Raw genomic sequence first — 14,815 nt, 5'->3', positions numbered from 1 at the left:
TATGTAGCATAGCGAATTGTGTGTGTTCAACAGTTATGAGATAGCGATTTTTATATTGTTGTATCATGCTTTTAAAATTTTCTGAACTTTTATTGTTATTTTAGTTGATTATTATTGTATCAAAATATGTAGTGTTGTATAGAATGCTTTAGACTTTTCTTAAAGTACAAATGTACATTAAAAGATGATTAATTAGATCTAGACTATGTGATTGTGAGTTTAGCATATAGTCGCGATTTTTAAGGAGAACTTATCACATTGTATTGTAATAGCAGAGAAGATAAAGGTAATACGTGTTATAACTTATTTAATATTGTTGTTTATTATTGAGCACGAAGATACACTGTCCCTGTTCTGCTCAACATGGGTATCAAAATCCGGTTTCTAGCAATATAAGTGCGCAGTTATACCACTGTACCACTGGGGGCCAGTTGTGTTTTGAAGTAATTGAACTAGCCTATGTGAATTTTACGAAAACGAGACAATTATTTAAAGCTCTGGATACAAACATGATAACAAAAAGTGAAATGAACATTTTTATATACATTTGACTTGTTTCAATTTAAAAAAAACAACAACAAGTGGACTGTGTTGTTGTTTGTTTATTAGTGAGAATTAATAAATCACAGACGTCTGCTGTAAAGAATCTGACAGTATCAGTATGATTTTGGGATTCCAATTATGAAGTGTTGACAGAAACCATTGTATGCAACTATTTGAACCCTAAAATGCTTATGTTTCACCAAAATAATACAGACGTAGAAAACGTTCAATACCTTAAGCATTGCACTATGAGTACATAAGCACAGTTTTGTTGATAGCACAAAAATAAAGCGTTTCAGTCGAACCCCTGCCAACTCTCCTGCATACGCACATGAATTTGCTGCTATCATCATCACACATCCTGACAGAGCATGTCATTCAAACAATAACTGACATTAGAGAAAGCAGATAAACGCAAGCCTTATGCTTCGTGCAAGAAACTCGGAGGTAGTATTCAGCATCAGAGTCCAATCGTATTGTTTTCCTACTGTTAATGTTATACGAATCACCCCCACCTCCTTGACACAGCATTATGTCTGCGGACTTATACCACTAGAAACCGTGTTTCAACATCCGTAGTAAACAAAGCACAGATTGCCCTTCGTATAGTTTTGTGCTTAATAACAGTCAATAACTTCTCTCTATATGAATCGATTAGGACTGTGTAATAGAATCAGGATTTTAGAAATACAACTATGCAGTCCAAACATCGAACTTGCGCTTGAGTACAACTAACGTTAGTCATTAATAAGCTGTTTTATATAATTATTTTTGAAGTTTTAAGTAATGTAATCAACACAATATCAATTTCTTTTAGTTTATAAACATCGAAAATTATAAATCTGTTATTTACGGAGTACCAAACAGCATCTAACCTGATTCAAATAACAAACAAAAGGTTATTAAAACAAAAGAAAGATCTAGATTAAAAAATGAATAAACAAAAACATAGGCCACAACATTATTATCCTTTCCAGTAATCGTGACATTTTATTTTCACGTTGTTTAGAAGTTCATAAATTAAACCTAGACTAATACTTATTTTTTATGTTCGTAGAATCGAGAAATACAAAATTATTCTCCTCGTTTATAATAAATATTGTTGTTAAAAGTCAAAAGATATAGATTTTGAGTGAATTGTTTATTTTCATTTATAAATTAATTACTTTGGTGATGACATCTCAGCGCTGTCGTTATGAGCCAAAACTTATAATTAATCCGATTAGATAAATTAATGATCAGGATGTGTTTCCACATTTAACCGATGTCCAAGAGATAGGTTTGGAAGAAGCAAAGCTGAAGTTAAAATCAAACTGAACCTGTAGCAGTTTTTTACAAAATAGAGACTGTTACTTGATGATGGCCATGCGAATGGTCGAAAGGTCGTAAAAAGTTAAATAAAAATAGACAATCCAGTTAAAAGCTCTCCTCACAACAAACTTTATTGATATGTATATAATGAAATTGATGATGACATCTCAGCTGAAAGTTGAATTATATTAGAGACTTAAATGGCGATATTATGCCTGATATTTTTTGTTAACTTTGAAGATTCTGTGATCGTGAAATTTAAATAAATTGTCAGGGTACATTTTTATCTACAATTAGGTTATTTCCTTGTATTTGCTTTATAGCAGGGGTGTGCAACATTTTTCGTCGGTGGGCCATATAACCAACTTCATCAATCAAGCGGAGCCACTTAAAAAACAAGCTTATTCGTGTACATGCACAATAAATTAAAAAAAATTCTCAAAATGCAAGCAATAATATTTTATATTTTTGCATGAGTGATCATTTTAGTGCGACACTTGAAATTTAGAGTCCTTGCAGAGCTTGTCAATATCAGCTTTGACAGAAGTGGTTGCCACTCTTAACTGACTGGTCAAATGTTCATCAGTCAGCTGACTTCTACATTTGGTTTTGATGAGCTTCATTTTGGAGAAAAATTGCTCACAGCAGTAGGTGCTACCAAAAAGGGAGGCAATTCTTTGTGCATGACGGGACAAATTGGGAAACTTTTCACGTACACAGAGTTTGTAAAAAGTCTAGCAAACTGTTTTCAGAGAATTTCCTTTTAGTGTCCATGTCAGCCTGCAGTTCAATGAGTTCCATTTGGCAATCATCAGGACTGTCTTCCACTGCCAAATCAAAAGGTTGAGCGAACAATTTCAATCTAATTTCAGTTTGTCTGAAATCTGGAAATCTGTTTGCAAACTCATCACGCAGCTTTTGTACACTGGTTCCATATTTGGTGCAATCCAGATTAGGAAATTCCAGTTTCCTGGTTGCAAGACATGTAAAATGGGTCAATATGGCTCTTCTCAACTGAACCTGGAAAAGTTCCAATTTCTTCTCAAAAGCACAAATATGCTCAAACAACTTATTCACAAGTTGACTTTTCCCTTGTAGTTTTAAGTTTAAATCAGACAGATGCTGTGTAATGTCTGTGAGGAATGCTAAGTCATTCAGCCAGTTCTCATTGCTCAAGAAGTCCACATTCTGACGTTTGCTCTCCATGAAGAACTTAATCTCCTCTCGCAGATTCCAGAATCTCTTCAAAGTAGCAGCTCTACTAAGCCAACGTACAGCAGAGAAGTACAAAACATCTGAATACTCACTGTCCAGCTCATCTAAAAAGTTTTAAATTGTCGATGATTTAATCCTCGTGTTCGAATATAATTTACGCATTGGACGACATTTTTCATGACTTCTGCAAAATCCAGAACTTTGGTGCACAAGCTCTCTTGGTGAATAATGCAATGGCTTACAACTACGTCTTGTGCTCCAATTGCAGTTAGAAATTTCTTGGTGAATCCATTTGTCCTACCTGTCATGGAAGGAGCACCATCTGTTGTAACACCACATAATTTATAAGGATTCAGTTCAAACTTTTCTACAACCTTAAGCACTTGTTCACAAATATCTTGTCCTGTGGTTGTGGAGGAAAGGCTTGCCATATCTAAAAACTCTTCGAAAACATCAAAGCCTGCAGTAACAGCTCTGATGAAAATGACAAGTTGGAATGTGTCATTGATATCAGTGCTTTCATCCAAAGCCAGACTGAAAGCTTCACACGAATTCAATCTCTCTTTCAAAGTTTCTTTGATGTCCACTGAAAGATCTTTTGTCCTGCGTGAAACAGTAAAGCGGGAAAGGCTAGTTTGCTCCACCAAATATTTTTCTCTGGACATGCATATTCTGTGAATATTGTTAAACAATTTTTAATAAATTCTCCATCACTGAAAGGCTTTCCCTTTTCTGCCATACATTCACAAAGCTTAAAACTCAGTTTTGTCACCAGTTCTGAATTTTTTTGAAAGTGGTAAAAACACCTTGTTGCTTTTCAATGGATGTTTTTAAATGTTCAATTTTGTCCTTTCGTGTCTGACCAACAATTTCATCAAACTGGGAGGAGTGCTTAGTTGCGTAATGTCGCTTAATATTGTACTCTTTCATGACTGCAATTGTAGTTTGACAGACGAGGCAGACAACACCTTGATTATGTGGGACAACAAGATATTTTGTGCACCATTCACTGTTGAATAACCTTCCCTCATCATCAATTTTTCGTTTCTTAACTGCTGACATTTTACTAGCCCTGAAATCAAAACAAAAATTATTCTCACGAAAATAGCAAAGTAGAAAAAAACATAGAATTTATTTACACATGGAACCTCTTATGGACAGAAACACATGTTTCTAAATTGGCATCCCGATCATAGCCTTTCGGTACTTAAATTAATTGAGAATAGCAAAATACAGTGTGACCTCGCCTATTCGCGGTTCGCCATTCGCGGCCCCGCATATTCGCGGGTTATGCGCGAACTGCGTTTTGTAGGTCACAGAGACTGAAAGGGCTTTTCGAGGAGATTTCTGTTGTATTTACTCAATCAAGCCGTTTTATCAATTGTCGTCTTCACCAAACAAGATTGGACTGCTATTGGCTGACTGCCTCAGCTTCCCCAACAACGCAAACGGCAAAGCACAGCCCGGTAACGCACGGTACAATTTAGTGAAATACATAACAGTAAGCAATATTGCTACATTATTACTGCATCAATGAGTATAAGTATCATTAGTGTTTGGGAAGCATTTCATATAGTATATAATCGCATACATATACGTTTTAAAACTGCATCCAATATTCGCGGTTTTCGCTATTCGCGGGAGGGTAAAGAACGTAACCCCGCGAATAACGAGGTCACACTGTACATAGAATCAGATGCATCTGAAAGCAAAAATTTTAATAAATTCAGTAAAGTCACAACAATATGCTAAATAATAATCAATTTACCTTCAATCTCTTGTAGTAACTGTAAAAGGTAATAAAATTTTCACCAATAATGAATGACGGACAGCAGAGGTTAGGGAAAATTGTAGCCAGCGGGCGAAGGCGAGGTTCAGGACATGACGTTGAGTCGTAGACAATAGTGCTAGTGCACGTCACCTATTCATGCCCTAAGGAGGCCGACCAATCGAATTCGGCCTGCTCCTCTCTAGCAAAGATAATTTTAGAAGTTTGTCGAGTCGAAGCCTGGGAATCCCGTAGGATCGATGCTTTTAAAAATATTCCATTTGCGTTGGATTACAGATCAGGCCACATGGTTAGATTACAACAACTAGGGCCACACTAAATGGCTTGGCGGGCCGGGGTTATGGCCCACGGGCCGCCTGTTGCACACCCCTGGTGTAAAGCGTGTGTTGATTTAAGAATATCACCACAGTGCAATCATTCAGTTAATGAGAGAGTTTTTATCGGCCCATGGATTACCGAAGAGGTCGAAAAAATAGTTGAGTGTAACTATAAGATAATACAGATTTATAAAATTTACCACTTCCCTGTTTAAAAGTTATATAGACATATTTCTAAAAATTGTTTGTTTGTTTTTTGAATTTCGTACAAAGCTATACGAGAGCTATCTATGCTAACCATTCCAAATTTAGGAGTGAAAGACTACAGGAAAGACAGCTAGTCGAAATTACCCATCACCAACTTATGGTTCACACTTTTACCAACGAATAATGAGATTGACTGTTACAATATAACGCCCCCTGGTTGAAAAGGCAAGCATGTATGGTGTGATTGAAATTAGAACCCGCGACACTCAACTTTACTAGTCAAGCGCCCTTAACAAAGGTTAAGGAAAAATATATATGTAAAAACAACTGTTATGGGTTGAGAAAATTTTTTATGTAGAGACCATACTAGCCGTTTTTACATATGGATTTTCTCGTCGTCACGGAAGGTTAAGGGAATTATCTTTTTTCTCACTTAATGGTGAGAATGGTATGTTTAGGGATCAAAAGTACAAATTTTGGCAGGGTATGAGTTATATTTAGCTATAACCGCTTTATATTTTAACAGCGTGGTTAGTCTTTGAAAAGAGCTACTCTCAGATGTGGTAGATGCAGTTAATTTAAGGGAGTTTAAGGGAAAGCTTCATATATATTTCAATGATAAGGATCAGCTTTGAATGTACAAACGATAATACAATTTATATTAGCGTTTATTATAAATAATGATTTGGATACGAAAGTTTTATAAAGTTACAAACAATGCTAAGACTTCTGTCTAGTCTGGTACTGAATATTTTATCAACAGTTCACAATGAACGAATAATTGTATGTTGATATTGTTATTCTTTGCTTAATGGCTCACGCCGTTTACAAGCTGATTATTCTCCAATGAAGATATTCTATGTTCTCGTAGAAATACTAGCGTCCAAATTAATTCACCGAAGTTAAACGGTTTGAAATGTTCGAAATCTATAATCGCTCCTGGCCCAATATTTGTAGTTTTCCGAATAATAAACGTTTATTACAATTATAACTTCATAGGTTTATAGAATACTGAACGTAGCGACCCAACACGTACTATCTGTTTGTTTTTTGAATTTCGCGCAAAGCTACTCGAGGACTATCTGCGCTAGTCGTCTCTAATTTAGTAGAGTAAGACTAGAGGGAGGGCAGCTATTCGTCACCATCCACCGCCAACCCTTGGGCTTCTCTTTTACTAACGAATAGTAGGATTGGCTGAAAGGGTGAGCATGTTTGGTGCGACTGGGATTCGAACCCGTGACCCTCATATTACGAGTCGAACGCCTTAACCCACCAAACGGAGTTGGCGGTGGGTGGTGATGACTAGCTGCCTTCTCTCTAGTCTTACACTGCTAAATTAGGGACGGCTAACACAGATAACCCTTGTGTAGCTTTGCGCGATATTCAAAACAAACCAAACAAACGGCATTTTGAACACATCATTTTTAACATTTTATGGACCTGTGGAGAGGAACAACTCATAATCTTTACTTCTCATTTGAACAACCAATTTTACAGCAAACAATTTCCCACAAAACGTGAAATAGATAACACTTCCATTCCCTGATGTTCTGGTTCACGAGGACACCAGTTTCTAGAAATTGACCACTGGCATTTATCAGAAGCGAATAACGATTATCCAAATAAAACAATTAAAAGTGTGTTGTATGAATCAACTGTCTCAACTAATAATAAACAACAACCTGAAAATCAAAACGAAAGGAAAAATGCATTTCTTCCTTGCATATCAAGCATAGGAAAAACTTCGTAGTATAATAACTAAGCATAACATCATCGTAGTTTTCTTTAAACCTTTTACACTACGCGATGGTCGTACGAAGGTAAAATCTGTACATCCTAGTTCTCTCACAAAGAATGTGGTTTATAGCACAAAGTGTGAGTGTAATAAACAATGCATTGAGGAAACACAATGTCTGTTACAGGTAAGGTTCAAAGAGATATTAAGGTCTGTGTTATAAACACATCAGCTATAGCTTTTCATGTTCAGAACAACAATCATATAATAGACATAGAAATGTCAAAATAATAGACAGAGAATAAAACACCAACATAGGAAAATCAAAGAAGCTTTTACTATCCAAGCACAATACAATGAGCCACTAGTGGGTATTAATAAAAACAACAGCGAACAATTACTCAATACTTCATGGACACCACAAATAAAAAACATTAAACGTTATTTCTGGTGATTTCGATGTAAACTTAAACCTTTAATTTTGCACTGTATTATTTGAAATTGAAATATTCCTTTACATATATATTTCTCTATATAATACCTATTACTGTACTTTCCTTATGTTTGTTATATCGAAGCAATTTATTTATATTATATATTCGTCATAATTCTATATGTTTAATAACTTTAATACCAGATGCCAATTGTTGTCACGACTGTTGCCTAGATACCTATTTTAAAGCAGTGCCTGCAGTTGAGTGAATTTTTATCTCTCACTACATTGTTGTTGATGAAGGCTTTGATTAGCGAGTTGAAACATTGCAAATAAAAGTATTTTACGTAGAGAAAAGTCTGTGTATAATTTTACGTATTAATTAATCTACTTAATGGATCTTAAAAAACAAACGTTAAAACTGGTGTTTAGGTCGTTTACTTAATTCAAGCTAGGTTTTCGCTTGCTTTTAGATTGTCAAGAATACTAAGATTTGCTCTGTTTAGACAATAAATGGTAGCACGTACTTTATAATCAAAGAATTGAAACGAAGGTTATTTAGACAGATATAATGAACAGTAAGTACATGTCTGTAAGTTAGAAAAAGAGACAAACTTTATCATGTAAAGTGAATACCTGAAATGGTAAGATTTTCATACGAGGACCTGGTTAAAATCTCTGAAATGATTTTCTTTTGAAAAATAAAGGAAAGTAAGAGGGGACCTGAATAAGGTGCTTACGAATGTTAATGGAATTATCTTTTTTTTCGCACAGGGTATGAGTTATATTCAGCTATAACAGCTTTATTTTTTAACAGTGTGTTTAGTCTTTGGAAAGAGCTACTTTCAGATGTGGAAGATGCAGTTAATTTAAGGAAAAGCTTCACATATAATTTAATGATAAGGGTTAGTTTTGAATGTTTTATTTTCATTATAAATTTTATTTTAGCGGATAGGAAAATCTATATGGACAAATATGTCCCTTGATATCCTTGAATTATGTGGATATTTATAAGTTAGGCCCGGCATGGCCAAGCGTGTTAAGGCGTGCGACTCGTAATCTGAGGGTCGGTGGTTTGCATCCACTTCACGCCAAACATGCTCGCCCTTTCAGCCGTGGGTGTGTTATAATGTCACGGTCAATCCCACTATTCGTTGGTAAAAGAGTAGCCCAAGAGTTGGCGGTGGGTGGTAATGACTAGCTGCCTTCCCTCTAGTCTTACACTGCTAAATTAGGGACGGCTAGCACACATAGCCCTCGAGTAGCTTTGTGCGAAATTCTAAAACAAACAAACAAATTTGTAAGTTATATATATATATATTAATAGAGTGTCATTTTAGGAAAGGGGTTCAACAAGTTATCGATTAATAAAATTTGATGAAAGACTAAAGAACATAAGATGATTAGAATCCTGGGGTATTAAAAGAAGTTTCCAACAGAAGAAATGATTAACTGATTAATAGGTATCAGTAGTGAGGTTGTATTAACATTGGAATGTAAGTAGGCTGAAAAATAACGCAGGATAAGAATAATTACATATTAGAACCTTCGATAGGACAATGATAACTAGGAAATTTATCTTTGTTATAGAAGTTTGACTATGGAAACAATAATTGATGTCGTCATGAAAATCTCACTATTGTAATATTAGACTTATATCAGTGTGTAAACTACGTAGATATGACCACACGGTAATATCTCCTCTTGAAGTTCAATAACTATTTAATGTAACAATGAAAATTTGACCATTGCAATAATTACTGATCCTTTCGTCAAGGAAACCTAACATCAGTTACTTGTCTCTCTCAGATGTTAAAACGTTTATATCCTAATAGTTAACAATTTTTAGAACAGAACAAACAGTGAGCTTCTTTAGTTACTTCATAAGAATCATAAACAATATTTTGTTTATTGTATAGAGTAAACAAAATGACGCATTTTGAATCTAGATTGATATTTTTTAATTGATGAATTCTTCTGTTAGCAATCTTATAATGAAATGTTTTAAAGTTCTAACATGTCAAGGAGGAGTCTGGTCAATTAGACTTGTATAACTGTGTTCATGGATGTCGATTTATAGATATTGTTCATCATGTTTCTCTATTTTGTCTGTCGTTTGTTTGCTGTTGAAGTTTTACGGTTATACATATGAACAAAGAAATGAACTAAGCACTATCCTTGCCTAAATTGCAGCATTAATTAAACAGATAAACAGTACGGTTTGTATGTATTGTGCGCGTTATGTACTTTATTCAACACAAGTAATCTGTACTAATATTAGCCGGCTCAATATCCAGACGTACTTTAAACTTAAACCGCAATTTTTCTAGTTCATGACGATGTAATGTAATATACAAAAAGTCATTTGCGGTATCATTTGATAATTATAGAATTAATGTTTAAGCTACTTGGAAACAGTTTGTAAAGTAATGAATGGTTACGTATAAGGTTTACTTACAGTTTCAAAAGTTTAAGCCAAAAATGAATTCAGAATTTTATTTTTTTTTAAAATATTATTTTACTACTGGTTTCTGTGAAAGCTGTGATAACTTCTGCAATCACAGCAAATTAAATATTTATGGTAAAATCATCAATGTTATGTAAATATATTGGTTGACCTCATACCAGATTAATGTACTGAAGGTCCCTGAAATCCAAAAGCTTGATAGCCCTACATATTTTGAAATATGTTTATTCTCGATTAGGGGTTCTACGTTGTGTTTAAATGGTTTAAAGCTTGCAGTAAACGCGTTTAAATTGTTAACATAGAGAGTACAAAGTTATGCACAGCGACTTCTGATGAATGTACAGTAAAAGGAACGTATAGGAGTTATTTCTAAGTTTAAAATTTTAGGTAGCATATATAGAATACAAAGTTTCGTATAACTCTTAACACTCTACACCATGTCTATTTCTACTAAATCTCCTCTAAATTAAAAACACAGGAGCTCTTTGTCACCTGACATTGAACACTTTCTTTACTCACTAGTCTGTGGTTTAAACATTCTATAACAACAAAGTTTAGAATTTCAAAACTTGAGGAGCTTATGTCGGAAAAAATTAATAAAAGGGTTTGAGAAATTAATAGGTTTCTCACCTTTTTTTATACAAACCAATCATTATAACGAGTACAATAAAAATCTTAGGTTTAGTTATTTCTTCTGGAGTCAAATATTTTTGGAACACATTGTAATTTGTTTTAAGCAAATGCTTAATTCGTCGGAAATTATTTGATAAGCCTGTGACCTTATTATCTATAATTGTGGGTTTTTTTCTTATCTTTGATTCTAATCGTTATTAACGGAAGTGAAACTATAAAATTTGGCTTTAATGCAAAGGTAAGCACAGAAAAGAAGGCAGAGGCTTACTCAGAGTCCAGAGTCCAGTATTTTGAAGGACCTGTCGATGTAATTGGATGTATTTTATGCAAGGAATTTTGGCAACATTGGTTTGTTTAAACAAATTACTAAAGTAATTTTATCTTATCCACTTTTATTTTTAAATACTACGACTATTATTTTTCTGCTGTTTGAGTGACGTGGAAAAAATGAGTGATTGAGTAAAAGTGTCATGTCACAAAGTTAAGTTATGCAACTTTAATATTACTTTGCCATAATTTATTTAGAAACCTTTCTTACTTATAGCCAAAAGAGACAAATGTTTGTTTGCTGTTTCCTGCTCATCTCGTGATCCAGCATGGCCAGGTGATTAAGTCACTCGACTCGTAATCCAATGGTCGCATCCCCGTCGCACCAAACATGCTCTCCCTTTCAGCTGTGGGAGCGTTATAATGTGACAGTCAATCCCACTATTTGTTGGTAAAAGAGTAGCCCAAGAGTTGGCGGTGGGTGGTGATGACTAGCTGCCTTCCCTCTAGTCTTACGCTAGAAAATTAGGAACGGCTAACGCAGATAACCCTCAAGTAGCTTTGCGCGAAAGTAAAAAACAAAAGAAACTGCTAATCTCATACTATTTATATGTTTATTACGAAATTATCTTGATATATTCTCTACATCAATGATTTACAAACACAAGTTCCAATAATAGTCTGCTTTTAACTCTTATAATAAAAAACAAAACAGTCATAAAATATTCACTCGCAAAACAAATAAATTAATTATATCTACATTGAACAGTTTTTATATCATGACAAAATTAATTTGGTATATCATAATTAAAAATTAATCAAGTAAAATAAAAAATAAATAATGTGGTTGAATATATTTGACACCTTCTTTCTAAACAATTTTTCAATCGTACTTCCAATAATATTTTACGTGTTTTGATAAACTTATGATATTTAAGTTAGCCTCAAATGCTAAAAATGCAAAGTTATCTTTCTAATAAAACCATATAAATATTAAATATTTTGTGCTTATTATTAAACACAAAGCTATACAAAGAACTTTCTGTATGCCGTAACCCGGTTTCTATAAGTGTAGATTCGCAGACATGCCTGGGCCTGGCATGGCCTAGCGCGTAAGGCGTGTGACTCGTAATCCGAGGGTCGCGGATTCGCGCCCGCGTCACGCCATAAATGCTCGCCCTCCCAGCCGTGAGGGCGTTATAATGTTTCGATCAATCCCACTATTCGTTAGTACAAGAGTAGCCCAAGAGTGGTGATGGCTAGCTGCCTTCCCTCTAGTCTTACATTGCCAGATTAGGGACGGCTAGCACAGATAGCCCTCGACTAGCTTTGTGCGAAATTCCAAAAACCAAACCGCAAACATGCCACTGTGCCATTAGGGAACTAATAACTATGTATTGTATAACATTTCACCAGTACTATTTATGGAACTAGCATTAAGGAAATATTAGAATGTAAATTATTTAAATAATTATTTTCATCATATCATAGCAATAGATATTTCTCACTTCAAAGTGAAAGAAAGAAAAAAAAGAGACAAATGACAAATTGATGATTGATTAGGCTACTACACAGCGTTTGTGTAGAATTGTAAGGGGATTTCCTTACTATGTGGTAATAAAGAGTATATGAATTGTCTTCATATTTAAAATAGCTTTAAAACTAAGTTAAATAAACGTCTATATGTAGCCAATTTATGACACTTGCTAACAAGATTAATACACACAGTTTTCTTTTTGATACAAATACATTTTGTATACGAACAATAGCAAAATTTTCAGTAAAGGTTGGTACAAATAATGATCTACTTACAAAAGTTTTATAAACAATACTGAGTATTCTTTGTGGTTTGTTACTTCCTTCCAGGATTCACGGTACGCAAATTAATTTCGAGTTGATGTAAGTACAATTCACTTAACAGGGAGCTGGCTAGCTATGTGTTCTTCGTTGATCACACGTCGGTTTATTTACTGCTGAAGTTATGTAATGTCTTCATAAAAATATTAATGTTCAGTGTTAACCCACTGAAGTTAAATAGTTTTTTAATATTCGAAATATATAAACGTTCCTGGTCAAATATATTAAGTTCTCAAATAATAAACATTAATCGTAGTTATAGCTTCCGCAGTTGATATTACACTAACAATAGCACACAAATAATATACACTGTGCCATGATGTGTCGTGTTGATTATAGTCATAGGCATGAAGAAAGTTTCTAAATATTTCAGCTTACACAACAGTATAGACGATACACTAGTGTTTACCTACACACATATATTGTTGATTCTTACTCTCGAGAATCTTCTACAACTTTAGTGAATAGACAGGAATTTCGCAATACAGATTGAACAGAATAAGTTATGTAGATTTCTAAATATAAATTTAACTTAAACAAAAATCGATATTAAATATATATATTTATATACATATACACACACATATTAAAAATATATAGAGAAATTTTACTTAAATTTCTAATAACTATTTTTTGTTTATGAATAAAGTCATTTAACAACTTGGCACTAATTGATGTGGATGTACACCTTGCCGCAAATAAAGGTTTGTTTACACCATAATAGTCACAGAAAACTTAATAAATGGGCAGTGGTTGGGAGATATACTGGTTTATTTAGATAACTGGATGGGACGTTTCATACTAGTATAATTCGTCAATTGTGTTATCAATTAGTGCCTTTCTACCATATCATGGGTTGGAATGCTAACTTCAACAGGAAAGTTTTCAACTTACTTACCCCTAAATGGTAGTACCTTATTTTCCTATTTTTATTCTTATTCCAGTTAATTTTTCTTCTTCACTTTGGAGAGCAGTCACCTTCTCGCAATTGTCTACAAGCAGTGAAGGGTGATATAGATATGGGACGTTATAGGTTTGAGCAGCCACATCTCGCTCTCTTAATTTCTATTTCTATATCTATTGCTACTCTTTTATTTCTCATGTGAAACTGGCGAATGGAGGTTAAGACTGAAAGACGGTGCATCCCCATCGTAATGTGGGTCCTACATCTTCAGTCACCTCCAAAACTGAGGGTACATTTTATAATTCCACATTATAGCTTGTACCCTGAGACCTTTTCAATTAGTGCAGCGTATTTGATTAATTTATTTTTGTTATAACAAACTAATATATATATAATAGTTTGTTTGTTTGGAATTAAGCACAAAGCTACATAATAAGCTATCTGTATTCTGCCCAACAGTGGTATCGTAACCCGATTTCTAGAAGTGTGAGTCTGCTAGGCTTAATTTAACAATTTTATTGCATATACTTTGTATTGTTTGATACTTAAATACAGACAAGAATTACGAAAATGTTTTGCTAAGTTTCTTTGGGATACATTCTAAAGGTCTTGCAGGTTAAGACAACAAAATTAAACAATTTAATGAACAAAGCAAAAAGTAAATCATATCACAATATATTTTGCTTCATTTATTAGCATAAAATATATTCGCATTATGGGCGTTATCGACAAAAACCCTCAAGTGCTACTCCTGCGGAAACGCTCAAATGTGACTACTCCTTAACATTTCTGAAGTACTACTTCTTTGGATAAAGATTTTTGTTCCAATCTCAACCTAATGGCCTTTTATAAACTCTTTAGTGTCATTTTATAAAAGCTCAATAGAAATATAAGAATAGTATTTTAAATATATTTACGAGTTAACTTGGCACGCAAAAGATATTTGATTGTTTAAAACTAATATTTCCGTAAAATGCAGCTTTCAAGGGTTTTTTAATCGTTGTTTTTCATTAATTCTCCAACTAAATAGATAAAAGGTTGGGCGTTAATTAAAATATCAAATGTTTCAATACGAAATTCTTTGGTTTAAGTAATAGGGCTTGTTAAGAATATTGAGATAAGTGCTGCCACTTGTAG

This window comes from Tachypleus tridentatus, chromosome 2 (assembly GCF_004210375.1).
Source record: "Tachypleus tridentatus isolate NWPU-2018 chromosome 2, ASM421037v1, whole genome shotgun sequence".
NCBI classification, from domain to species: domain Eukaryota; kingdom Metazoa; phylum Arthropoda; class Merostomata; order Xiphosura; family Limulidae; genus Tachypleus; species Tachypleus tridentatus.
Note: the sequence above shows the minus strand (reverse complement) of the source record.